General features: G+C 39.2%; 1 pseudogene; it reads right to left on the reverse strand.

Moving 5' to 3' along the window:
• Positions 1–302: 302 nt before the first annotated feature.
• On the reverse strand, positions 303–2,345 carry LOC100589441 (annotated as a pseudogene).
• Between the last annotated feature and the right edge of the window lie 14,168 nt (positions 2,346–16,513).

Below are 16,513 nucleotides of genomic sequence, written 5' to 3' on the forward strand. Positions count from 1 at the left end.
TTTTTTTTCACTGTTTAAAAAATTTTTATTAAAGCAAGAATTTTATAATCCAAATTACATTTCCTTGCTTAGTTATCAATTCTGTTACTTAGAACTGACATTTTGAGTTATTCCACAGTAAAGAATTACAAAGCATTCCTCTAATGCTTTAAATTTTTGTACTTGCTGAAAATTCTTTTTCCCAGGGTCTATAAAACATTACTTTTTTAAATATTTTACTTTTTGTGGGTTTTTTTTTGTTTTTAAATCAGTAAGTAATCTAGGACTAGCATTATGTTTGTTAGACCTGGCATTTTCTCGGTACATAAGGTTCAAAGATTCCTCTCCTTTTTTTATTTATTTTATATTTTGCAAGTTTTTTTCCATAATATTTAAGTTTTTCGATGTTTAGATATTTTTCTTCGGTGAAGCCCAAGTTTCTTTTCGTGGTCCCTGATCAATTTTAAACAGTTGGAACACCAGTGGTGCTGCTAACTGCTTTCTGGGAAGCCTCTTTAGCTTGATGGGCTTGTAGTATAGCTACAGCTTCATCAACCTTATAACGGAGTGACTCTGGAGACTCAAGCATATGAAGAAGTTCTGAATTATCAATCTCCAACAATATGCCAGTGATTTTACTAGCAAGAGTAGGGTGCGTGGCTTGAATAAAAGGAAACAGCCACTCACCCAACATTTGCTTTTCCTCTTGAGGACGGGCAGATGCCAACATGGAAGCAGTCAAAGGTTCCTGACCTTGTACATGAACAGCAGGCTGTTGCATTGTAACTTGTGGCTGTGCATTAAGATGTTGCTGAGGATTGCGAAATCCCGCACCATATTTATACTGTGGAATGGTGCAGACAGCAGGAGTAGCTGCAGCAGCTGCAGCTGCAGGATGTGGACCCATTGTCCGTGTTGATGTGTTAGCAGCACACTGTGTTGACATGACTCGTGGAACCTGTGAAGGAGCTGGTCTCATAGTACTAAATGGTGGCCTAGGAGCAGCTGGGTGGGTAGCACCGGGCATATTTTGGAATGGATGAGGTCTGGCACCCTGAGCAGTCCAGCGAGGACTTGGTCTTAGTTGAGCAATTTGGCTAGGAGGATGGTATGCAGCACAGTTCTGAGACTGTGAGATAGCTGCCATTAAGAAACCTGAAGGAGACGCTAGCTGGTAAGGGTTGATTACAGGGTTGGGCACAGCTCATACACTTGCCATTCTCTGCATATACTGGTTAGTGAAGTGAGCCTGGCACTCTCCCTTGCGCTGAGCTAAAGTTACATACAATGGCTTTGTGACCACAATTCTACCATTCGTTTCTGTAACTGCTTTTGTGGCTTCTTCTGGGGAGGAGAAACATACAAAACCAAACCCTTGCTGCGACCACCCTCCATCATAACCTTTGGACTGGTGATTGTACCAAATGGAGAAAATGTTTCCAGAGACGTTCATCATCAATACCATCATCAAGATTTTTCACATAAAGATTAACACCCTAGTACCTGGTAATCCTATCTTGCTTCATCTGTTCGAATTTGCGCTAAAGTTCCGTCTGCTGTTCCACCTTTTTCTGAGCTCGACTAACGTAAATTCGTTTTCCATTGAGCTCCATTTCCATTAATCTAATCCACAGCTTTCGGTGCATCTCATGCCTTTCAAAGCTTACAAATCCAAATCCTTCGGATTTTCCACTTTCATCAGTCATTACTTTCACACTTACGGCAGGCCCAAACTTGTCAAAGAGATCCTTAAGGCGCTCATCATCCATGTCTCCTCCAAAATTCTTGTAAACATTGGTGAACTCTTTTACCTTAGCTCCAAGTTCAGTTTCTCGTTTTTTACGAGACTTAAATCGTCCAACAAATACTTTGCGACCGTTTAGGAGCATTCCATTCATTTTTTCAAGAGCTCTTTCAGCTGCTCCGTGCATATCAAAGCGTACAAATCCATAGCCCCTGGCACCATTTTCATCACAAACCACTTTACATGAAACGATGTTACAAAAATCAGAAAATGTATCATACAGTGCTTTATTATCAATGAATTTGTCCAGATTTTTAATGAATATGTTGCCCACTCGACTGCGAAGTGATGGTTCAGGCTGAGACCACGTGATGCGTACTGACTTGCCCTTTATAAAATCAAAATTCATGGTGTCCAAAGCAAAGCGCACTCCGCGACCGCCGGCTGCTGGAAGCTCACATGTGCGTAGCCCAAGGAGCGGCAGGTGATCAGGTCCCTACAGACCCGGATGGAGAGGATAGGCCCGGCCACGCTGAACTTAGATCATCGCCTCGGTCACGTCGGGTTGGAGGTCCCCCATGTAGAGCGAGGCCATGGGGTGGCTGAGGGCGCTGGGGTTCATCTCGGCATGGCTGCCAGCAGGGCCACAGGCCGCGACCTTTCCGTGACAGGAGGAGAGCGAGTGCCGGGGCGGGCCGGGGGCCGGGGCCGGGGCCGGACCCGGTGGGAGGGAGCGGGGGCAAGCGCAGAGGGACAAAAATAAATCGGAATCGAAAACTACTCAATGGCCGCAGGACGGGGTAGATCTGCTGCCGCTGGCTGCCGGCTGCAGGCTGGGAGTGAGGGTGGCGGTGTCGCGTCCCGGCAGCGGGAAGGCCTTGGTCTCTTGGTTCCTTCTTGGAGCTGCTGCTGGGCTGCAGGCGGGCGGGTCGGTCTCGGCTGCTTCACCGGGTTATTTTATAAAAGAGGAAGAAAAAAATAAAAGTCTCCTGGGGGGGAGAGGAGAATTTTTTGTAAAATCTGGGAGGGAGGTGTTGTTAAACGATTTTTTTAGGTTTTTATTATTTATTTTTTAACAATAAATGTGTGTTCCGAGCGTGGAGCACATACTCCACACTCTGAGCACTAACTGCCGGGTAGAAGAGCCCACAGGTGAATTTTAAAGGAGGATCCTCCATCAGATATGCACTGCTGGCTCAAATCATCATGTTCCCTCGACCAGTCTCCTCTGGAATGCACTTGGATTTAATACACTCCAACCATAGTGTTTCTGCTTTGAACTTACAGTCACACCAGTGTCTCATTCCTTTGGTGGAATTATTGTATTATCTGTGTCTGCATTTGCCTCTATACCACTGGATTAAAGCTCCTAAAAAAGCAAGATACTGCCTTCTTTATGTTTGTATTACCAAGCATCCAACTCTAATGTTTCTTCCCAACAAGCAGGGGCTACCCAGGCCAGTGGTCACGTGGGACACAGAGTGAGTGCAAAGTACCTTAAGCCTCTGGGGTGGCTGGCATGAAAGATCAGATGCCAGGTGCAGAGACCTGAGGATGCTAACATTGAAGCCAGATAAATAGTCCAAACACCATACTACCGAGTCCACAGGTTGAGATGGAAAAGCGGGAACAAGTGAAGCGTGAGAGCAGGTAGGCACAGGGAAAGTGGGTTAAGACCCAGAAATGCCAAAGTAAAATCAGACATTTGTACATCATCAGACAAGCATATTTCATACAATTCCCATAATAAAGGCTTTTAAATGCCACCAGTTCTTTTGTGGCTCTCTTGCCATCTTTGTCTAGTATTTATTCAATTATTTCAAGGATTTTTCCTATTTCATAAAAAATAAGTGGGAAATGGAAAACTGCAGTGCACCTTATTGTAGCAAAAAAAGCACAGATCTGGCTGGGCGCGGTGGCTCACGCCTATAATCCCAGCACTTTGGGAGGCCGAGGCGGGTGGATCACGAGGTCAGGAGATCGAGACCACGGTGAAACCCGTCACTACGGAAAAATACAAAAATTAGCCGGGCGTGGTGGCGGTTGCCTGTAGTCCCAGCTACTCGGGAGGCTGAGGCAGGAGAATGGCGTGAACCCGGGAGGCGGAGCTTGTGGTGAGCCGAGATCGCGCCACTGCCCTCCAGCCTGGGCCACACAGCAAGACTCCATCTCAAAAAAAAAAAAAAAAAAAAGCACAGATCTTATAAAATTGTTACACAGATGAAAGTCATTCTATGTGCTTTACATGCTAACTCTTCAGCTTCCATCTGGGGTTCACTGTACTTAAGCTAATTCAAGTGTAAGTTTGACTTTGAAGGAAAAATATAAAGTTGTAAAACATGTAAAAATTGCTGCAACAGCATCTTCAAAATGTGCTACTGAATGCAATGGTAACTACATAATTTAATCTTTCTGGTTTGCTTGTATTACAAATCTCCTTATAACATGTAAATGTGTTGTTCAACTTTCAGACATTTGACTTTCAAACAGATTTTTCAGAAACTCATTATACAAAAAAGTGGGAGACGCTCTGGTATAAAACTTTTAAAAATAGTAAATATTACTGTATAAGTTAGGCTAGTGGTCCTCAAACAGTGGCAGTTTTGCCCCAAAGGGGATATTTGAAATGTCTGGAGACATTTTTGATTGTCATGGCTGGGGAAGGTGGTGCAATTGACATCTGTTGAATACAGGCCAGGGAAGCTGCTCAGCATCCTACAATGCACAGGACAGCCCCCACAACAAGGACATACCTAGTTCAATATGTCAGTAGTGCTGAGGTTGAGAAACCCTGATGTAGGTAAAATACAAGCTGTAAAATACAAACAACCCTACCATCTCTGTGACTTAACATACCAAAAGTTCATTATCCCCATAATAATCCTATGTGGGTTGGCAGTGAGGGTCTCTTCTCTTTATATACATACAGGAATCTAGGTGTTATCTATCTAGTGCCCCCCTGACAAACCATAGGGCTTCAGAATCTTCCACCAGATCTTTCTGGAAAGCCAAGAAAGAAAAAGGGCCTTTAGAGAAACGCATGGGAGATCTTTTGGGCTCTTGCTGAAGGTGGTATCAATTCTACCCACATTCCATTGTACACAGTCAGCCACATGCCTGTATCTAATGCCAAGGGAGGCGAGGAAATGTAGTCTAGCTGTGTGTCCAAATTGGGGAAACAAGTTTGATGGGTATCTACCCAGTCTTTGTCACCATGTCTTAGTTATCTTTGTGTCTAACAAAATGCTTTGTTCATAGGTGCTCAATAACAATAAATTAACGATATTAATACAATAAATTTTTCATTAATACAAAGCAATATTGTCTTTTTTAAAAAATAGGAACTAGAATCTGAAACTAACATTTAATATGAGGTCACCTGCAAATTTTATTTTAAGCAATACATGTCTTACTAAAATGAAATATGATAATACGATAACCAGATTTTTGAGCACTATGTTTAAAATACAAGTATATATATCATTTGATGTTTATTTCATATTTTGTATTTTCCAACTCTTACCTATATTAGCTAACATAACCTGTTTCTTATCTAATTTAAAAATTTCTTCTTTGTAAATTTTTAATTGCTCAAATTTTTAAATATAAAGCAGGTGGCATTTTACACAAACAGCAAAATTACAATTTTTGTAAAATTAATGTGCAATTAGATATTGGCTTTCTACATACTATTCTTACAAGGAAGAGAGACAAAACAGCAACCATAACCAACAGAATAATGTTGTATTTTGACCTTTTGACATCTTTAGAGTTATTTTTAAAGCAATTACTTCCATGTGCCTCCTTCTTTAAAAAAAAAAAAAGAAAAGAAAAAAAGGCTAACATATAAATGGTGAGTCTAGCATCATATCCCTAATGTCAGCAATCTGGCATTTCCAGGTCCAAATGAATGTTTATTTCTAAAAGGAAGAAAAATAAAATTTTAATACCATCAGAGGGTAAATCTAATTACCAGGCAACCACCTTTTTAACCAACTATATTGACATTGTTCTGAAATTAACAATTGGATTTAGTTTAGCAATGAATAGCATTGGATAGATTAAATACAACCAGATTCAACAACTTCTATTCCGTCTTTCCCTTCATTCCTTTTTAAATTCCCAAGTTCCTCTCACTAATGGACTGCTTATGATATGCTAAGGAGTCCATCAACAGTATAGAGTAAGGGTAGAGATAGAATGTGATCATGATGAAATTGCTGCATTCCATTGCAGAGGTGATAAAAATCCAGGGCACCTCATAAATATTTCTGACCCATTTGCTTAGAGGAATGGAAGTATTTATGGTTAGGAAATATCTGGCTATAAAAAAGCATTCTAGTTTATTCTATGCTATCAAGTAGCCTTTTGTTAAAGTAGAGTTTTATGGGTAAGTTATTACTGGGAAACCTGCCTTTGGAACATTAGTAATGCAATAAATTCCATCCAGCCCATCTAGGCTATTTTGGGAATAACTATGTCTAAATGAGCCAAATACATTTCGCCGAAGATATATTATATTCAGAGGCCTATGTATGATCTTCTTGGTCCTTGTCTTTTTGAGATTAGTAATGGTAGAAATATTCATGATAGTTTTTTTAAAAGAATTTTAATCAAAATATGACACAAAAAATTACCTAAACAAAGATTTGTACTTAAATCAAGGAAGTTAACTGATCTTAGTTAGCTATAAAATCACATTGCAGCTCACGAAAATAGCGTGTGGGATTCATGAAAATATTTTCCTATCTTGAATCCTTTGGTATGAAGTTTATATCATGTTTTCAAAATTGTGTGGGCATTCTGAAATCTATATATGGTGCATTTCTGGTTTGCTTTCAAATTAGGCTATAAACTCATTGGCATAAGGGATTGAGTACAAGAGGCAGTTCGCCTTCGAAGTCAGATGTCTTGGGTTTCAGTAATGGCTCTGCCACTTAATAGCTGTGTGGCCTTGGGTAAATTACACAGCAATCCTGTGCCTGTCTCTCCTGCATTATAAAAGAAGGACAATAAAAACACATATTTTAGAAGATTAAGTTACTGCAAATAATGTTCTTAGAGTAATATCTGGCACATAGTAAGCCCCAAATAAGTGTTTGCTTCTATTATGGTTATTTTCCTTCTGTATGTTCCCACACACAGCATTCAGCAGATTATTGGCCCTAAAGGAGGCACTTGGTATATATTTACTGAATAAATCAGTGATAGCATATCTTGCAAGGTTATCTTACTTCCATGAGACACATGGTAGTATCCTAGTGTCTCATGGAGGGACTGGGAATCAGAGAGAACCAATAATCCAGTTTATTAGAAATACATGGTTACAAAGCTTCCAAAGAAAAAAAATTGACATATAGCCTTTTCTAACTAATTAAGTTTTGTTTTTTTCTTCTGTTAAATGAAGTCAAGAATATTCTTATGAGATCATTGTAAAAATTAGAAGCAATATATGGTGAGCATTGGCAAAAATGTTTGGCACTCAATAAATGATGGTTACTACTAACCTGTGTAGGCTGACACTATAAAGAATGACAACACTGTCTACAAATATGATTCCCTCACTCCACTACATTTGTAAATGTCTACCCAGTACAAGGCAATGTGCTGGTGACTGGGGATGGAAAGATAAAAAGACATGATTTCTGTGTCTCATACTATCTTGAGAAGATTTTTTAAGGTGATAAAATAGATAATTTTATACAGAAGCATAAATTTTCTTTTTTTGTATTATTTTACTATTAACTACATTCTTTTTTTTATTATTATACTTTAGGTTTTAGGGTACATGTGCACAATGTGCAGGTTTGTTACATATGTATCCATGTGCCATGTTGATTTCCCACACCCATTAACTCATCATTTAGCATTAGGTATATCTCCTAATGCTGTCCCTCCCCCCTCCCCCCACCCCACAACAGTCCCCAGAGCGTGATGTTCCCCTTCCTGTGTCCATGAGTTCTCATTGTTCAATTCCCACCTATGAGTGAGAACATGCGGTGTTTGGTTTTTTGTCCTTGCGATAGTTTACTGAGAATGATGTTTTCCAGTTTCATCCATGTCCCTACAAAGGACATGAACTCATCATTTTTTATGGCTGCATAGTATTCCATGGTGTATATGTGCCACATTTTCTTAATCCAGTCTATCGTTGTTGGACATTTGGGTTGGTTCCAACTTTTTGCTATTGTGAATAGTGCCTCAATAAACATACGTGTGCATGTGTCTTTATAGCAGCATGATTTATAGTCCTTTGGGTATATACCCAGTAATGGGGTGGCTGGGTCAAATGGTATTTCTAGTTCTAAATCCCTGAGGAATTGCCACACTGACTTCCACAATGGTTGAACTAGTTTACAGTCCCACCAACAGTGTAAAAGTGTTCCTATTTCTCCACATCCTCTCCAGCACCTGTTGTTTCCTGCTTTTTTAATGATGGCCATTCTAACTGGTGTGAGATGGTATCTCACTGTGGTTTTGATTTGCATTTCTCTGATAGCCAGTGATGATGAGCATTTCTTCATGTGTTTTTTGGCTGCATAAATGTCTTCTTTTGAGAAGTGTCTGTTCATGTCCTTCGCCCACTTTTTGATGGGGTTGTTTGTTTTTCTCTTGTAAATTTGTTTGAGTTCATTGTAGATTCTGGATATTAGCCCTTTGTCAGATGAGTAGGTTGCAAAAATTTTCTCCCATTCTGTAGGTTGCCTGTTCACTCTGATGATAGTTTCTTTTGCCGTGCAGAAGCTCTTTATTTTAATTAGATCCCATTTGTCAATTTTGGCTTTTGTTGCCATTGCTTTTGGTGTTTTAGACATGAAGTCCTTGCCCACGCCTATGTCCTGAATGATATTGCCTAGGTTTTCTTGTAGGATTTTAATGGTTTTAGGTCTAACATTTAAGTCTTTAATCCATCTTGAATTAATTTTTGTATAAGGTGTAAGGAAGGGATCCAGTTTCAGCTTTCTACATATGGCTAGCCAGTTTTCCCAGCATCATTTATTAAATAGGGAATCCTTTCCCCATTTCTTGTTTTTGTCAGGTTTGTCAAAGATCAGATAGTTGTAGATATGCAGCATCATTTCCTTGATGAACATTGATGCAAAAATCCTCAATAAAATACTGGCAAACCGAATCCAGCAGCACATCAAAAAGCTTATACACCATGATCAAGTGGGCTTCATCCCTGGGATGCAAGGCTGGTTCAACATACGCAAATCAATAAATGTAATCCAGCATATAAACAGAACCGAAGACAAAAACCACATGATTATCTCAACAGATGCAGAAAAGTCCTTTGACAAAATTCAACAACCTTCATGCTAAAAACTCTCAATAAATTAGGTATTGATGGGACGTATCTCAAAATAATGAGAGCTATCTATGACAAACCCACAGCCAATATCATACTGAATGGGCAAAAACTGGAAGCATTCCCTCTGAAAACTGGCACAAGACAGGGATGCCCTCTCTCACCACTCCTATTCAACATAGTGCTGGAAGTTCTGGCCAGAGCAATCAGGCAGGAGAAGGAAATAAAGGGTATCCAGTTAGGAAAAGAGGAAGTCAAATTGTCCCTGTTTGCAGATGACATGATTGTATATCTAGAAAACCCCATTGTCTCAGCCCAAAATCTCCTTAAGCTGATTAGCAACTTCAGCAAAGTCTCAGGATACAAAATCAATGTACAAAAATCACAAGCATTCTTGTACACCAATCACAGACAAACAGAGAGCCAAATCATGAGTGAACTCCCATTCACAATTGCTTCAAAGAGAATAAAATACCTAGGAATCCAACTTACAAGGGACGTGAAGGACCTCTTCAAGGAGAACTACAAACCACTGCTCAATGAAATAAAAGAGGATACAAACAAATGGAAGAACATTCCATGCTCATGGGTTGGAAGAATCAATATCGTGAAAATGGCCATACTGCCCAAGGTAATTTATAGATTCAATGCCATCCCCATCAAGCTACCAATGACTTTCTTCACAGAATTGGAAAAAACTACTTTAAAGTTCATATGGAACCAAAAAAGAGCCCGCATCGCCAAGTCAATCCTAAGCCAAAAGAACAAAGCTGGAGGCATCACGCTACCTGACTTCAAACTAAATTTTCTTTTTATCTTTTTTTTAACTTTTTTTTTTTTTTTGTAATTGTAGAGATGGGGTTTCACCATGTTGCCCAGGTCGGTCTTGAACTCCTGAGCTCAAGTGATCCGCCTTCCTTAGCCTCCCAAAGTGCTGGGATTACAGGCATGAGCCACTGTGCATGGCCTAGAAGCATAAATGTTTTAAAGTGACCCAAGAATAAGTAGAAAGGCAGAAACATAGATCAATAACCATATTGTGGTAGACCATGGCCAGGCCTGTTTCATCAAAACCTTGTGTAGGTACAATAGTACAGTAAAAAATTTCAAACTGGGTTATATTATTAGATGCTCTATAGATGCTAGATGCCTCAGTGGTACTAAGTGGTATTCGAAATTTTGTAAATCTGGTACCAAGAAGATGGTAACACAGTTTAAAATTAAAATGTGTCCTCTTTTAGTATAGGCCCCTATGTGCTGATATGTACCCACCTACATTCCCCCAGCACATAAGGTGTTATCAGGCAGTCAGCTGCCAGGGGCAGCTTCTTCAACATAGTAGACCCTTTCCTCCCTGTGGACTACTGAGGCCACCAGACAGCAGCATGCCTGAATGAGAAACAAGGACAGTGCCAGAAAGCCCAGTTCACTCACACCACCACGAATCCGTAAGTGAATCTATGAATCTGCATCCTCTCAATTGCTTGTTTGCTGGTTAAAAAGTCAAACACAGAGAAATGCATTTTGCTTAAGAAAGTTGTGTTGCTCAAAATATAATTCTCATCAATCCTCAAGTGCAGGACAGCTTATGTTGTCTGGCTCATCTTATCATCGAAAAAACTGAAAGAAGTACAAATTATTTGCATATTATAGCAATTTGCAATGCACTGAAAAAAAAATCTAAAGTTTTTTTTTTTTTTTTTTTTTTTTTGAGACGGAGTCTTGCTTTGTCTCCCAGGCTGGAGTGCAGTGGCGCGATCTCTGCTCACTGCAAGCTCCGTCTCTCGGGTTCACGCAATTCTCCTGCCTCAGCCTCCCCAGTAGCTGGGACTACATGCGCCTGCCACCACGCCCGGCTAATTTTTTTGTATTTTTTAGTAGAGATGGGGTTTCACTGCGTTAGCCAGGATGGTCTCGATCTCCTGACCTTGTGATCCGCCCACCTCGGCCTCCCAAAGTGCTGGGATTACAGGCATGAGCCACCGCGCCCGGCCAAAAATCTAAAGTTTTGAATTCCATTTACAAAGCTAGAAAGCTTCAAAAATATTATACTCAAAAAACAAAACTGTAGGTCAGCATTTTCAAAACTGATCCACAAACTTTTTTCAGATAGATGTTAATGAATGGCCACATAAAAAAAGATTTTGTGATCTAATAATTCAGATTAATGTTACACACAATATCCCTTTGTTGAAGACTAATAATACATTTTTATATAAAAGGTTTTGAGAAGTCCTACAGTAAATAAGCAATTTAACAAAGAATTTCCCAAACTTATTTGACTCTAAGCTCTCACTCTCTTTTTTATGCCCCATAACATTTTCTACAACCAAAGAAAACACAGTGGAATAATAATAACCAAATCAATTTGGAAACATAGCAGATTTCATCAGGACAACAGACATAGGCCATATTTCCTGCCTCCAAATATTAATAATGAATATATAACACCTCGTAAATCTGACAAATACTTAGGTGATTCTTCCATTTATTCATTCATCTATTAGATTATCATTTAGCTCTTTCAAGGGGTGTATTATTCCCTTAAATATCAGCATTAAGGCAATTTATATTTATGTTTGGTTTTTCTTCATTGGCTCTGAGAGACACAAGTGAAATGTGGAAGAGCTGGAATTGGCCCCAGAGAAAAATGTTGATCAACCTAGGTTAGAGAAGGTAAGAAATAAAAATTATTTTCTGAAACTTCTAACCAGAGTCCCCTGATATTTAATGTCCAAGTGGAAGCATAGATTGAATAGAACGGGCCTCCAAGAAAGATTATGGGAGCCTAGTAAAATTCTTTTAAAAGGCTACTCTCTGAACTCTATAAATAGTATGTGTGTCTCACATGCTATTTGAACACTTGGCTCTTTTTTCCCATGCCATAGCCATGGTGCCTTTTTGCCAGGTTCATGATGGCAGGGCAGGCTTTAACTGCAAATGCTTTCATATAGCCTTCCTAGTGGGTGTTAATGACACAGTATTATTTGCCCCAGTCTGAACATCATGACTCTAATACTATCAATTCATACAGATGTCTGGCATTTGATAAATGAAGGCATCTATTATACAAACTATATTGGGCTAAAACATCTTGGGCTTGGAATAATCCAAATTAAAGGTGTCAAATATTACATTCTATGTACAAAAATTTTGGGAGCTTCAGTTTAAAATAAATTTTTAAATGCATCTTTATTTCAATCTGCCTAGCCATGATTTTGGTTCATAAGAGAAAGTTATGCATTCTTTCATTTACTAGAGAAATAGAATTACTATTCAATTGGTATATATACATAACAATTGAAATTTCAGGCTGTCATTTTGATATAAAATCTATTTTGTTTGATAATTTCTAAATCTTGTAAGATATCATAATGGCTAAAACCCCAACATCTTCTTTAAAAGCCAGATATCAATTATCTCAGTTGAATATCTTTTTTGGCTTGGTTAAAAGGTGGACAAAAGTTACCAAGTTCAATTATGACCTAAAAAAACTCCAAATATTTACAAAATAGAAAAATGGACTTTTCATACTAAGTCTGGGGCACGGACACATGAACTGGTACTAATTAACACCAGCTCAGGCTAGCTCTGTGAAAGTTTCATTGTTTTTTATGTTTGTCATTTGAATCACAACAATGAAAAAATAAATAATTAATCATAAGACAAAAATCCAGTTACGTACGTGTTCAGCTACATGAATTATTTCTTATGGAACCAAAGTCAAGCATTTTAATTTTTCATTCTAATGAAGAGAGGCAAGTGAGCAAAATCATACACAGACACGATTAAAAGAGGCAAGGATTATTATACTGAGCAGTATCTTGTAATTGTTTAAAGACTAGTCCGATATGATGTCAAAAGAGGGAATGAGGGTTTTCTTTTTTTTTGTTTTTTGTTTTGTTTTGTTTTCGAGATGGAGACTTGCTCTGTCACCCAGGCTGGGGTATAGTAGCACGATCTCGGCTCACTGCAACCTCCACCTCCCGGGTTCAAGCAGTTCTCTTCCTCAGCCTCCCGAGTAGCTGGGATTACAGGTGTCTGCCACCACGCCTGGCTAATTTTTGTGTATTTTTAGTAGAGAAGGGGTTTTACCATTTTGGCCAGGCTGGTCTTGAACTCCTGAACTCGTGATCTACCCGCCTCACCCTCCCAAAATACTGGGATTACAGGCGTGAGCCACAGAGCCCGGCCTGGGAATGAGGTTTTAAAGATATTTGCAATAAGTAAAAGGAGATATTTTTACCCAGAATTATAAAATTACACCTATGTATTTTTTTTAAGGTACTAGACACAGAGTGAAAAATACAAACACTTAATGTAATGGATTAAGATTCTGGGCAGCCAACACTCACTTTTTCAGAGAGTTCATCTTACTAGGGATCCAATGTAGACACTAGAGAAGATGCTTACAACATTAAATGGGAAAAGGGTCCTGTCTTTGGTCTGTCCCTGCAAAACAGAGGCTTAGGCTGAGATTAGCTTGCAAGGAGACTTACTGGGAAGGGCTCTGGGGAACAATACCTGTGAGGTGGAAATGAAAGCAGGACTGAGTAGAGAGGAAAAGGGTGAATAATGATTGGCAGTGACCAAGGTCTTGGCTGGGCTTCCATGAATTGTATGGAAAGCCATAGAAGTGGAATGGCCCCTCAGAGTTGTCCAAACCTGAGGCAAGGGAACCAGGCCTTTGTACCTCCACACTGACCAGTCAAGTGGATCATACGAAGGGATAAAAACTGAGCCAAGACCACTCCTTTTGGCCAAGAGCAGTGCCTGAGGAAGGACTCAGCTATGAACAGTCAGCATGCAGCACTCAGGGCAGCTGGTGGAACAAAGGGGTCCTGGGTGGTGTACAGTGCATCCACTGCAAGTCCCTAGAGTGGGGACTGTTACTAATAGGTAATATTGAGCTGCAGGAATTCCTGACATTAGTAAAATGCAGTGAGAACTTCATTTTATGCTTGTCTACTCAGGTAAAATCCAAAGAGAACTCATCAGGACAAAAAAATAAAAGCTGGAGTATAAGTTCCGGAATAATAAAAATAGGTGTAATGCAATTCCAAGATAACTGACATCTGCAGAAGTCTCACATTAGGTATGTGTTTAGATTCTCTCCCTCCCATGCATATACATTCCCTCCCATGCATATACATTACAGATCTTGTGATCCTTAAGTCAAGAAAATTTAGTCCAGCAATACTCCTGGTCAGAGAAATATGACATCACACTCATAAACAAACATCAAATGAAGAACTCTCCATGCTCTCTCTTATTCAGGCCAGAACGAAAACCACACACTTGCAGATAAGTAATATGAATGTGGAGGGGCTTTGGCTTAGCAACAGCATTTTATTTCCCCTATTATTGTGTTGGCTGCTGAAAAGGTCCCAAACACCTAATTCAAATAAAATGTAAAATGTTTGCTCCTTGTTTCTTATTTCTCATTGTCTTCACTGCATTTCAACTGGAATGTTCTGCCACCATCTCAAACTTAAAATGGCCCATGCCAGCCTCCTCACCAAATTTACTCAGAGAGTTTTTCAAATTAACAAACTGTAATACAGACAAGATAGATGCATGGTGCTCTAGGTTGCATATCCACCAAAACAAACCTGAAAATCAGGAACTAATTAATTGTTCTTGAGCCAAAGGTACAAAATGTTAGAAATTATATTGATTTTCCCCCAGTTTTATTGAGGTATACTTGACAAATAAAAATTGTATATACTTAAGGTGTGCAATGTGACTTTCTGAGATATGTATACATGTATACATGTATACTTACACATTGTAAAATGATTACCACAATCAAGCTAATTAACATACCCATTATCACACATAATTACCATTTTGTGTGTGTGGTGAGAACACTTAAGATAATCTTTCTTAGCAAATTTTCAAGTATAAAATAGAGTATTATTCATTATAGTCAGCAAACTGTACATTAGATCACCAGAACTTCTTCATCCCATGTAACTGAACCTTCGTACATTTTCATCATTATTTCCCAATTTCCCCACCCACCTCCTGGCTCCCAGCAACCACCATTCCACTCTCTGAGTTTAGCATGTTTAGATTCCATATAAAAGTAAGATCATGCAATATTTGTCTGTCTCTGGCTTATTTCACTTAACATAATGTCCTCCCAGGTTAATACATGTTGTCAAAAATGGTAGGATTTCCTTTTTTTTTTTAGGCTGAATACACACACACACACACCCATATTTTTAATCCATTCATCTGTTGATGAACACTTAGGTTGTTTCCAATGTATCTTGGCTATTGTGAATAATGCTGCAATGAACATGGGTGTGCAGATATGTCTTTGAGATACTGATTTTATTTCCTTTGGATATACCACCCAGAAGTGGGATTTCTGGCTTGTGTGCTAATTCTGTTTTTATTTTATTTTATTTTGTTTTTTGAGACATTGTCTCATTCTGTCACCCAGGCTGGAGTGCACAGTTGTGTAAACACCATTCACTGCAGCCTCAACCTCCCACCTCAGCCTGCCAAGTAGCTGGGAGAACAGGCTCACACCACCACATCCAGCTAATTTTTTTTTCTTGGTGGAGATGGGGTCTTACCATGTTGCCCAGGCTGGCCTGGAACTCCTGGACTCAAGTGATCCTCCCAACTAGGCCTCCCAAAATGCTGGGATTACAGGCCTGAGCCACCGCACCTGGCTTATTTTTAGTTTTTGGGAATCTCCATACAATTTTTCCTTAATGGGTGTACCAATTTACGTTCCCACCCCAGTGTTCAAAGGCTCCCTTTTCTCCACAGCCTCACTTGTTTTGTCCTTTAGATAATAGCCATCCTGATAGGTGTGAAGTGATAGCCCACTGGGAGTTTGAGTCACGTTTCTCTGATGATTAGTGATGTTGAGCACCTTTTCATATACCTGTTGGCCATTTGTATATTTTCTTTTGAGAAATGTCTATTCAGGTTCTCAGTTCATTTTTAAATCTGGTTGTTTTGTTTTTTGCTATTGAGTTGTTTTCATTCCTTATATGTTTGGGATATCAATTCCTTGTCAGATAAACAATTTGCACATATTCTCTCCCGTTCTGTAAGCTGCCTGTCAATTGATTTTTAGTGACATACAGTTTTTAAGTAGAAGCATAGGTGAAAAATAAATTATGCATTTTTCCTCAACCAGAAACTTTTCTTTTTTCAAGGCTAATATACACAGATGGTTTCAGAATCATTCATACCTAAAATATATTGAACAAGCTATGATGCATAAAACACAGAGTTTCATAGCAAGAAAGAATCTTAGATAACCTATTTCAACCTACCTATTTTACAGATAAGGAAGGGAGGCCAGAAATGGAAGTCACTCAGCAATGGACCTAGAGTTAATTAGTAGCCACTGCCACACAGAACCCAACCCTCAAAACAGTGTTTTTTGTACAACAATAAGCTCCATTCACATTTCAGGAAGTTTCAGTGTGTCCTTGTTTTCTATCATCACTGCA

This window comes from Nomascus leucogenys, chromosome 11 (genome assembly GCF_006542625.1).
Source record: "Nomascus leucogenys isolate Asia chromosome 11, Asia_NLE_v1, whole genome shotgun sequence".
Classification (NCBI taxonomy): domain Eukaryota; kingdom Metazoa; phylum Chordata; class Mammalia; order Primates; family Hylobatidae; genus Nomascus; species Nomascus leucogenys.